The 12,318-nt window shown below is 37.7% G+C and overlaps 1 long non-coding RNA gene across 1 annotated transcript; it reads left to right on the forward strand.

Annotated features, from left to right (window-relative positions):
- The first annotated feature begins 5,207 nt into the window (after positions 1 to 5,207).
- LOC128097768 (uncharacterized) lies at positions 5,208 to 10,300 on the forward strand. Its single transcript, XR_008213982.1, has 3 exons — positions 5,208 to 5,661; positions 6,226 to 6,394; positions 9,824 to 10,300. It is a non-coding gene; the product is annotated as an uncharacterized LOC128097768 (long non-coding RNA).
- The last annotated feature ends 2,018 nt before the right edge of the window (positions 10,301 to 12,318 follow it).

Below are 12,318 nucleotides of genomic sequence, written 5' to 3' on the forward strand. Positions count from 1 at the left end.
CTGTAATTCACCCTCTAGCTATACAAATGAGAGCTTAAACCTCAATGAATTCAATAAATGAACATTTTCAGAACACTTATTTAAAATTAGGTCTACTTTTTAATCAGTCATGTTTTAAGTGAAAGCTTATTAATAGGTCATTAATAAAACATGCTTATGGAATGAGATTTCAAGTAAGAGGTAAGATGAATGAAATATAACAAAAATGAAACAAACCTAATGGATGATGTTTAATTTTATTTTAAATACTTTATATTAAATTGCATATTTATTTCAGATTAAAAATGAATTTCTAGTAATTTTCAAGTGTATGTTAAGTTAAAATACCATAGATAATATCAGCTGTGAATTCATGATCCTTTTATAATGCCAAGTTTCTTCTGCTTTTGACACTCAAATTGAACTCTTAATGTCATTTTTTTTCTTTAAGTAATTTCTGCCTGGCTTCTATCCCTACCTAGGGAAATAAAGTTATAAGAGTTTAAGAATGAAAAAGGAAAGAAAAATTATATCCATGAATAAATACCCTATTATCCATTTTCCCCTGAAACCTGCAGATACATTACAAAGTAAGGGAGACACATAAGCCATGTCCTCAGCACAAAGTCCAGGAAGAGGAAGCAAATGATCCTGCAGAACTGTGCATGAATAGAGCAGAACATTCTGAAAGTCTAGAACTTGGCTTAACTAACTTTCCAGAATACAGAACTTTCTCCCAGCTGAACATAAACTGCGGCTAAGACTGATCTTTTCATGTTATACATTCATCATCTTCTTTTGCTATTACAAGACTCTCTGTGTCTAAATCGTAATGGAATCTTGAGTTAGGGTGGGGCTTGGTAAAGTTACAAGCCATTTCACAGTTCTAATTGATTGAAACTGAGATCATACACTTAGCTATTGAACTTCAACACATTCTTAAAGCAATTCCACTGAAGATTCCATCATGCAGAATTCACTTTGAAGCTTGCAACATTTCAGTTTTGAGCTGAAATCTACTTTCCTAATTTTCAGGTTTGCAGCTGAAAGCTGTACATGTCCTGGGGGGTGTTGGACTGTCCAGACCCAGCTTCCCAGGCTGGCTTATGACACAGATCTCAAAACATTCAAAGCAGATGATACATCCCTGATTATGTATAAATTTCTCTTCAGTGGAAATAGCATTCATACATGTGGTTTCTTATTAATAACTCCAGGAGTTTGGGCTCCGTCAATGGCTAACAAAGCCACTTATCTGTCAAAGGTTCAGTTGTGTGTGTGTGTGTGTGTGTGTGTGTGTGTGTGTGTGTGTGTGTGTGTGTGTGTGTGTTTGTAGTTTGTTCATGTGTATGGAAGCTAGAGGTTGACATGAAATATTTTCTCCAATCTTTTCCCAACTTATATTTTTGAGACACAGTCTCTCACTTAACTTAGAGTTCACCAATGGCTGTGGGGCAGGAGAGCAAGCCCCCCAAATCCCTCTGTCTCTGATGCCTCAGCTCTGGGATTATAAGCATGTGCCACCACACCAGGCCTTTTATGTGAGTGCTGGGGATCTGAAATTAGGTCCTTGTGCTTCTAAAGCAGCACTTTACTGCTCAGGCCATCTTAGCCTTTCGTCTTGAACTCTTGTGATTCTTGAGGTGATTTGTAGGACATCACTCTTTCCCCCTTTAAAAGGCACAATAATGCATACTTTCAGTTAAAAACAATTTCTCCATATTTGTCTGCAAAGACATTGCCAGGGTACTTTGTGACTTCCTGACAGGAGAATGAGTTGGAAAGCATCACCTCAATCATTTAAGTTAGCACGACTCATACTGCGTGTGGGTGTTTAGCATGTATTACACAGTTACGACTAACTCTATGTGTTCTCTGCTTTCAGTGTGAGCGCTCATCAGAGTCCTGTCTCCACTGTGGTTATCCGTCTAAACTCCCTTCTCTTCAGGTAAGATCTGTGACTCACTTGTATTGTCTACCTATACATCAGCTTACTTCATTTTAGGAAAGTTTAGATTTTCTTTCCTATGAGTCCAGGAATGTGCTCCTCCCCACGTCCCAGATTGCACAGAAGCTATCTCTTTAGGTGTGTGCTACTTTCTTTGTGGTGTGTCACTCTCTTTAAAACCTTTCCCTCACCTTTGTACAGCAGGAGCTCAGACCTCCCATTTCAGAATAGGCGATCTGCTTTCTGAGAGGGCTCAGACATCTATAATAGCAGCATATTGGGTTTCAAATCAAGAGATCTAATTTCCACTACAAAGCCTCTGTTAGTAGTCTTTTGTTTCAAATGTTTCTGACCAGTCTTTTGATTTTGTAATCTGGTACCTGCTTAGAGATTAAATTTTTCCTATGACCCTAGAAAACATCCATGAGCAGCTCCTGATCCTGCCGAGCATCCCTCTACGCCGTGTGTTATGAGAGTGGAAACTGGTACCCTGGCACAAAGAACTGCCTTTGCTGCCTTCTGGAAGGCAGGGGCTGCTGGGTGTGCTTTATTCAGAGCTATGTGATGATTCAGTTCACCCCAATTTGCCCTTTGGGAACTGCTGTGAAAACTTCTTTTGTACAGTAAATCATGACAGCATTTGGCCTTCATTTGGGGGTAAGTACATGGTTTATATATTAAAGCCATTTCTTTTTCCCTCTAGAAATACCATGTGGCATCAATTTGTTTGTAAGCACAAATCAAATGGCAGTTTGGGATCCTGCCGATGATCCAGAATATTTTGTATTAAGTTTTCAAAGGTTATCAGAGCAATGAAAATCTAACTTTGAAAAAATTATGAGATGACCTGAGTCCCCAAGGACACATCCATTTACCCGCAGAGACTCTCACAAGCTAGTTGGAGGAAATCTGTTCTGAGACACTATAAGATGCTAGGACATTGATGGCACAGGTCAAGAATTATTATGCTACTGAGAATACATAACTTTTCATGTGGGTATTGGCAGAGCTGAACTTTGTTGGTTTTACCTTGCCAGCTGAGATTTTTATTAATGGTCCTCATGCATAGGTGAGTTTAGGGTGTAGACTTGGAAGCAGTTGCAATTCTACAGCTTTACCTTTTAAAATGTGCCATAAATGAACAAATAGACCAACACCCCCAAGTAATTGCTCTTTGCTCTACCTCTAGACTCCTAAGGAACATCCAAAAACTGCACTCTTGGTTTCTAAATTTATCCAACCAGCCATGCTTGTGGCTCCTGTGGTTGGCCTGTGGCCTGGAGCTCAGATTGCCCAGTAGTTCTTTTTCCCAAAATAGGCTGAGGAAGTTTGAGACCATGTTTGGTTTGTTCCAAAGGGGCTGCCATATATTTAATGAGGTTGTGAACATACACTAAGATTTGTACATGGCTCATCAAATAAAATACATCTTCAACTCACTTTTCACTTCAGTGCGTGGTTTGGAGTGGGCTGTTTTACAAGCACATGTGTTTATCATATGACTTTGTTTGGGGACAAACATCATTTCTTACATTTGGGATGCAGTTTCTAAGTAGTTTAAAGCCCTGCTTCATCTGTCTGTACTCAAAAGCAAATGCTAAGTTTGGTGGTTCCTCTCCCACTTTGGGAAGGTTTCTTTGAACACCAAGGTGTCACAGTTTATTCACACATACCATCCTAAAACAAGAGGACAAGAAAAAGCTTTCTGCACACAGAGAAGCATGTAGTTTATTATTGCTTGTGGGAAAGAGCAGTCAGTGGCCTATTATCAGTTACATATCCTTATGAGAGCAGTATGTTCCTCTGGGCTGTGCCTAGGACAGGTAACCGAAAGACCATGATCTCTTTCTGTGGCTCAGTTTCTGGGACATTATTGAAGTCACTTAGTTCTTAGAACATTGGCTTCTATTTTGGGACAAAATAACTGCCCCTCACACAGTAAAGAGGTGCATTGTGACTAATACTGATAAAGTCATAGAGTTTATTTTTCTTCTCTAAGTCTTTCATATTCTGTAGAGGAAGAAAGGATAATGTCTTTTTCTAAATGAACTTTGATGAAGAGCTCAGTGACTCACCCAATACCTCCAGTTTGCCATAGACTGTAATACATGATGTTTTATGAATAAGCTGGCGTGATAAAACATCTTCCATTTGATGAGTCAGATCCAATGTGATAAAGCAGGATAACCCAGGGTTTATTTCCTGTGATTGTAGGAGATAAAATTGATTTTTCCATTTTCCCACTCATATTTCCCTCCCACTTCCTCACTGAATTCTACAGTCGCTTATGGTAAAGGAGCTAGAGATAGGATTTGTCATAAAATCTAGGACTCCACAAACTAAACGGTGCCTCATTTGAGGACAATCAAAAGTAGGGCTGCTAATGAGAATGAGACTCAGATGTGGATCCTTTTCCACAGAAGTTTGCAACAAAAAGGGGAAACGTCTGCAATGAGCGCCGTTCAACCTCCCTGAAGTGAGAAGCCTTAGCTGTAGTGCCATCGGAAGCCCGGCACTCCTCAGCATCAGTGTCTGCTCTCAAGCAGTGAGTACATGTAGGGTCAAGGGTCAAGGGTTAAGGACATGGCTGGAACTGCTGGTAGGTGGGTAGCATCAGGAAGTTAGTAACACACACAAGATTTGGTAACTCTTCTTCCTTTGCTTTTTAATATAATGTTTTACCATAGTCAAAAAAGAAAAAAATGTAAATGAAATGTAAAGACTTACTTGGCTTAGAATGATTATGCTATCAGAAGATCTTCCTTTACATTTAGCTCATGTGAAGCAGTATGCATATATAATAGTATGTGTACTTCATTTAGGTTTTTGGTGGACACATGTATTTATAAACATGTTCTCATTGTTTCAGTTTCTCTGAAAGTCTGACACCATTCCAAAGTTCAGGAAAAAATTCTTACAAATCAGTTTAATAAGATTAAAAGGCAACTTTTGAATATGTGAAAGACCTGAGGTTCAATAGTTCTAATACACAGGTATAAATGAACTGTAGTGATGGATATATGTATTAAATTAGTGAGAAGAAGAGGAACATAATTAAGATTGCTCTGATTCTTAAAATATCACTCATTTGAAAACCTTCTGTAATAATTATGCGCACATTAGTTTTAGCTGCCTAAGGTAAAGGTGTATTTGTTTCTCAGATCTTAATGAGCACTTTGAGTCCATTTTCACCTCTATGCATAAAAAGGGAGGAGGTTCCTGCTACAGGAACGTCAGTAGTGGATGCTAAGTTTTTCTTTTGATCTATGGCTTAATAGACACCCCATGTTCGTCTTTTAAATGATCTGAAACATAATTCTGGGGGAAGTATATTTTAACACATGTGCCCCCTCATTAGAAATATTTAGGAACTATAATTTGCATTTCGAATGTTGGCTTTAAGCTGGTGTGTCTTCCTAACTTTGAAGCTCTTTGCTGATTTGCTTTTATTTTTAACAGTTTCACACATGCATTTCCTGAGTTTGGCACATTTTCACACCCCTACCCTGTCACCCCTTCTCATTCTCATTCATAGTCTGTCCCATGGAAACTGCTTTCCCAACAAGCTCGCTTCTACTCGATGTCATGGTTTTTCCATCCACTGAGTTTAATTATGGTTGCTGGCACAAGGATGAGTGGCCGGCTAATTTCTAGAAAGTGGACACGTATGAGCGGCTACATCACAGAAGAAGATGACATTCTCTCCTCCAGTTCTCATTTACAGTCAGTGGGAGGTAGGGATTTCACCAGTCCCTCCCTAACACATGATGAAACGGTGACAGATCCGGTCTTTGTGCAGGTCTGGAGCAGATCACCACATCTGCAGTGAGTTTATGAGTGCCATGGCTTCTCATCTCTAGAAGACACTGTTAACTCTTCCTGATCCCTCTCCTCTTTCCTATGCTGGCTTAAACCTTTCCATTCCTAGCATCTCCTTACTTTCACATCCCATGTTCTTTGTTTGCCCCCGGCTTATTGTATCTTTCCTCTAGTGGTCACTTCAGCTCCCGGGATTTCATAGGCACTTCATAAATTTATACTTTAAAGAAATGACTTGAATTATTTAAATAAATGATGCTCTTCACTTGGCCTCAAAGCAGAAGACCCTTGGCTGGACTTGTGTGTTGTCCGCTGACTCTGGGAGGCAGTGGGTCATGTATTTTGACAAAGAGACCCTGACCTTGGGTGTGGCCTGTAGCTTGTTCTCAGGCTCCATTCTGAAACTAAAGTTCTGTAGAGGGGATTATTATCACTACCTTTGACAACAAAACATAAACCCAGTAAAATTTTCTTACTAGGCATCGCATCTAAGCTGCGACCTGGGCCCGGATGTGAGGAATACGCTTCGGTCTGCACTAGCGCTAAAACCACGGAGAGCAGTGACGTCAAGTCTTGAGGCTACGGTGTGAATCGGAAGTTTTTCGCTGATGGGGATTGATGGGTTGGTGGAAGTGCTGGTGACACGAGGTATTTGATTCATGATATTCATCTTCCTGTGCATTCTGTGAGCAAACACCTCTCGGGGGAAATCCTAAAATAACAGCAAACCGTCCCAAAGACAAAAGTACAAAATAAAACACAGGACATTTCAAAAATGTGTTCTTCCCTTTTGAACCTTATTATCAATTATAATGTAATCCCTGAGAAAGGAAACCGTCACTTTCAGACTTTGTTGCTCAACACTCAGACTGCATTCTATCCCTGTCTGAAATGGTGATTGGATTGAATGGGGTGATAAGAGAGACAGGAGGAACTGCCAGTGATTCCCTTGCTTACCCGTGAACATTATGTCTATTTGAAGGTCAAGGAAGTTCTTCATTTATTTTAAATACATGTATTTATTTTGTGAGATAGGGCCTCACTATATAGCCCTATTTGGCCTGGAACCCACCATGTATACCAGGCTGATAGTGAACTCACAGAGACCTGTCTCTGCCTCCTGAGTGCAGGGATTTAAAGGCCTGTGCTACCATACCCTGTTCAACTAGATTCTTAAGTTGAAACTAAGACTACTTCTTCTTTGCATTTATGCTTCAAATAAAGTATAAGGTTGTTATTAACAGACATTAACTTTATTTCCCTTGCTGCTTGGTATTTGAAAACATTTACTTAGGCTGATGAGATGGCTCAGAGCAGTGGTTCTCAACCTGTGGGTTACACCCCTTGGGGGTCACATATTGGGTATCCTGTGTATCAGATATTTACATTATAATTCATAATAGTAAAAAATTGCAGTTGTGAAATAGCAATGAAATGATTTCATGATTGGGGGTCACCATAACGTAAGGAATGGCATTGAATGGTCTCAACATTAGGAAGGGTGAGAACAGTTGGCTCAGAGGGTAGAGACACTAACCACTAAACCAGACAACAAGAGTCTGACCTCCGAGGCTCACATGGTAAGATAACCTACTCCACACACATGCCATGACACATTCTTCTCTAAAATAATAAATGTAACAAACTTAAAAATTATTAATATCAAACTATAGACTATATGCTATTTACTTCAAAATTATTTGTTCAAGGTTCACTTGTAACAAAATTATGTGATGACAAAGCCCATATCTTTATCAATTGATTGTATCACAAACAAACATAATTATCATTTTATTGTAAAATAGTAGCAATAGATATAACAGCATTCTGAAATATACTCTCACATACTATTTTGTCAATAGGTCTAGTGCTATTCTAAATATCCAAGACTATTATTTTCCGTTAATTTAAATATAATTAAAGAGTTTGCTCTTATTGTTTTTGTAGAATATCAACTCTTCAGAAGTCCTTAAGAGACTTAAGTCTTTCCAGAGTTTTGACCCACTCAAATTGTTGGGTTATCAGACAATATTCTCATTATTATAGAAAATTCCACCCTGAATGGATGATGGTCAGCTTAGACATTTCTGGAGGAGATACAATGGGATTTCTGTCAGATTAGGGTTTCTTGCTCCAGATGCTGTCTTCAAGTGGAGGGTATGAGTGGGAGTCTGAGCATCTGAACTGGAGAATGGAGCAGGTTTGGAGGGAACTGTTTCTCATAGGTAAAGATTTCTGCTCTCAACATCTAACTGAATATTCACAGAGGCTGCAAACAATACTTGAGGTCCCATGTTTAGGGAACTCCCATGCAGATGGATCTGAGAAGCAACTCAGAAGGAAGGGCTCCAACTATCAACAATCAGTATGTGAGCCAGGCTGATAAAAAAAAGACCTATATTCCATAACCTCACTAGCCTTGAAGGGTGTTCTGTGAAAGGCATTAAGAGTTTTCAGAGTGTATGCACTCTCCTATAGGGGAGGGGTTCAGAAATGTAGTCACTTCTCTTGATGATCTTGCATGTCACTGATGTCTCAAGGAATTAAAGCTAAGCAAACCATTAGAGGCCTTGTTGGAAAACTATGTGAATGGAAAGTTGTGGATGTGGCAGTCTGAACAAATGGGCAAAAGGAAAGCTGCATAGTTGCTATTGATGAATTCTAATAGATGTTAGCTTGTTAATGAGGCCAACAATGCGCTTATATTTGCCTTACATTTTTCAAACTCATTTTTACCACATAACTTATTTTTTAAATAAAGAGGAGTCACAAGAGAAACCTAATACATTCGAAGATTATAATATAAAGTAATACAAGTACCACACACTAAGTACTAATCATATACTAGGAACTAACTGAAGGATACAGAGAAATAAGAAGAATCAGATCTCTTTGATTTATTTGCATGTATTATTTACTGTCAAGGACAGTAGATATTTCACGCAATAACAATAAACATGTATTAAGTATTGACTTCTCATTATAGGACAGGTGGAAATATTCCTCAGTCTTTATAGGATTCAGAATTTACATTCTCCATATGAAGTGTATGTAATTATCATTCCCACATTATGCTTCAATAAGTGAGACTGAGAATTTAAATGACCGTAGTCTGCATATAGACAACTTGATTTTTGTTCATCAGGAAATGACACCATGTTTACATCCAATCAGAATACAGACATTAAATTCAATCCTCTCATTTTTAAAAACTGAAAAGTAAGGTTCTTCTTTCCATTGCTGGAAAGGTTGTCACAAAAGGAGAGGTTAATGGTGGTCACGTAGGTAATACTACACATTCTGTGTGACTTGCTAGAAGCTGTATTATAGGGAAGTTTTCAGGTCTCAGATGCATACCTGAGAGGGCTGTTATTACTCAGTCTGTACAAAAGCAAACTAAATGAGATTTGTTACTGTCTGAAATAAATGGACTATATTCAAGGTATACATTACCTGAGCATGTCAAAGTCATTGGACGGTTTTTCAAATGTTGGTTTCTAATACAAAGATCATGACGATCTGTTCTATTGGATTAGATGTTGCTTTTAGAAATAATGGTTTCCTCTGTTCATTCACTTCCATTTTGAAAAGTATGAAATTGCTCTGGAACTTTTCTCTCATTTATGATCATGATGGGAAATTCATTCTGGGGTTGTTGAGCATCTTGAAAGTACAGTGGGTGATTTCAATTCCAAATTTTCTCTGGTGACTGCATTGTAACTGCTCAAATAAATAATAAAATGTGTTAGGTTCCATTTTTTATTTTATAGTAAAAATTATTTGGATATATATGTGTGTGTGTGTATGTTAAGTTTACTTATTTACTATTAATCACTTAACTAATTTGTATTTCTGTATTTTTGAATTGTGGTTTCTCTAAGTAGTCCATGTTCCCCTCACACTTAGTAGTTATCCGAGGCTGGCTTTGAACTTGTGATCCTTCCTGCCTCTCCTCCTCAGTGTTAGCTCAAGCTGCCTGTGGTGTGAGGCCCAGGATAATGGATTAAAGTGGGAGAGAATTTTGCATTACTAAAAAAATTAAATATATTCTTAATTTCCCTTCATTTCTGCAAACAGAATCTGTTTCTAAGAAGATGTGGTTTCGTAATGGAGAGCTACATAATATGGCCAAATTTGGGGCACACAGCAGCGTTCCACAGTTATCGCTCTTCATTTCCTGGATGTAATACATCAGAGGAAAATTCTGCAGTCCATCCTCAGCGAGGGTTGATGTGATACAATGCAAGTCTTGCTTTGGTTATAAATGAAGATTAATAGAAGATAACATTGGGATGCTGTGTTCAGATATGTTATATCTGAAACTCCAGTTTCTTAAACTGTGGGTGGCAGCCTTATTTTGGGTTTCATAACTCAAAGCGGGAGTCACAAAAATGTTCTCAAAAGTAAATGTTTCTAAATGCACAATGACAAGAAAATTAATTCAAAATAAGACATAAAAGAAATCTTAGCTTTCTGGCAGTGCTCACCCACATTGCATTTTGTAAATTTATTGTACCTTTAACTCTCAATAAATAATGTGCACTTTACACTGCACCTGTTGTCACACTGCCTACACCTATGAGCACTGAACACCATAGCTTGGATTGCTGAGTTATTGCACTGTTTCATTGTACATATAATGTTTTCTGCCTTCCCAGAAATATGGCGGTTTAATTATGGAAAACAAAGAGCATTATTATTTTTCTGCCTTCATTTCTTAGCCTGTATCAAATTAATATACCTTGCATTATCTGTGTTGGATATGCTTTGATTTGAGACAGTGCTCTTTGAGTTACTGACTTGAGTTTCATAAAAAAAAAAAACTGTTGAAGAGAATTTCATTCTTTGATTAGGACAGTCCTTCCAATAATTTCTGAGGTGGTCCTGAACATACTTCTGCCATTTCATGTTTATTCAGAGTGGTGTTCTCTACATTGAAGATTGTTGAGCAACTCTGATAAAAAAAAATCTGCATCCTAGAGTACCACATACACAGCCAAGGTAACTTTATGAAAAAATACATAAGCGTATGTATTTTAATGTATACATTTGCTTTCATTTTAAATAAATCATCAAATTACATAGATGCCAAAGAATTCTCTTTAGAAAATTCTTGGTGATTTATTGTCTGTAAATGTTTTGTGTGTATGCCTATTTTATATACCTTCATAAGCAACATTGTGTAAATGTTTGTTGGGTGAATAGGGGTCGCAAGAACAAAGTTTAAGCAGCCCTGCACTAGATCAAGGTGACACATTCCACTCTCTGTGTGGAGCTTTCTTTTATAAGCGTGTGTCATAGAAGTCCTCTCAAGTGTCATTATTGGTTGTGCTGGCTTTTATGTCTTGTTTTCTTTTGGGAGGCCTGTGTTTCCTCAGTGATGGGGCAGTTTTCTGAGGTTCTTAAGAGTATAATGGAATTGCAGCCTTGCAAAGGCCCCCATTGTCACCAGATTGCTTTACTGTTCGATGATTCTTTCTTCCTCCTCTTCATGTTTTCTAGTGCCCACATTCTGGTTCTTTCACACACTATGCAAATAAAAGTAGTAAATGTAATTTCTATTCTTACTGGAGACGACGCGCAAATAGGTGACTAACCCCGAGAATTTGTTTACAATCATGTCCGGCCTAATGATGACCTATGCAGCCCAGTGACCATCATTCACTTACTCATTTTGGCATTGATTTTTCTTATGCCTTTTTTTTTCATGGCATTTAAAAAGCTCTCACAGTTTATAGAGGAGGAATGCTGCGGAATCACAGAGATACTCTGATTCCCAGATTCATTATATTGTCAAAAAGAAATCGAGTTATCAGTATACAAAAAGCCACACCTACTTTTAACTGAAACCATTGGCTTCATGTAAATGCTATCGTGAAACCTTTTTCATGGAAATCCATTTTTAAATGTTTATGTACCTTAAGCAAAGATGAGCAATGTTCTGTATCAAGAATATGATTTTCCCCAAACAACTTTTCTATAAAAGCTAAATTCTCAGTGAGGAAAGCATAAAATAAACATAATGTCAAGATTTCACCTTAAAACTGGAAATAATGTATAAGATTTGAGAAAAGTACATTTGTCTACAATTGAGGTTGTTTTGAGATAAACCTATTTGTAACAAAGATCAAAATCATTTATTCATATCTTTGATATCATCTAGCCAAATGCTATTTAATGTCTTCTAATGTCTATTTCATTTTCACTCAAGTAGAGGTGGATATGCTTTCCCCCCCCCAAAAAAAAAAATCATGGTAACCCAATTTTCCTCTGTCTCTGCTCAGCACTTCCCCATTTTTTTGTGAGTTGTGATTCTTCATATTTTTAGTTTAGTTTTATGAAAACTTCCAGATACGGCATTTTAAAAATTATACTGCCCATGTAACTTCACCTCTACCAATTGTAAAAAATTGCAAAGTGAACACTATGGAAAAACTAAAAGCACAGTGATCACTAGATTTGGCTCTATAAACATTAGTCATATGTGTAAAAACTTCAGAGCATTTATTACATCTCCTCTGTAATATATTTTTTCCTGTCTCTGAAAACAGGCTTTATATAGTCCCATTTTT

The sequence above is a fragment of the Peromyscus californicus genome, unplaced genomic scaffold (assembly GCF_007827085.1).
Source record: "Peromyscus californicus insignis strain IS unplaced genomic scaffold, ASM782708v3 Scaffold_5__1_contigs__length_169319896, whole genome shotgun sequence".
In the NCBI taxonomy this organism is placed as follows: Eukaryota; Metazoa; Chordata; class Mammalia; order Rodentia; family Cricetidae; genus Peromyscus; species Peromyscus californicus.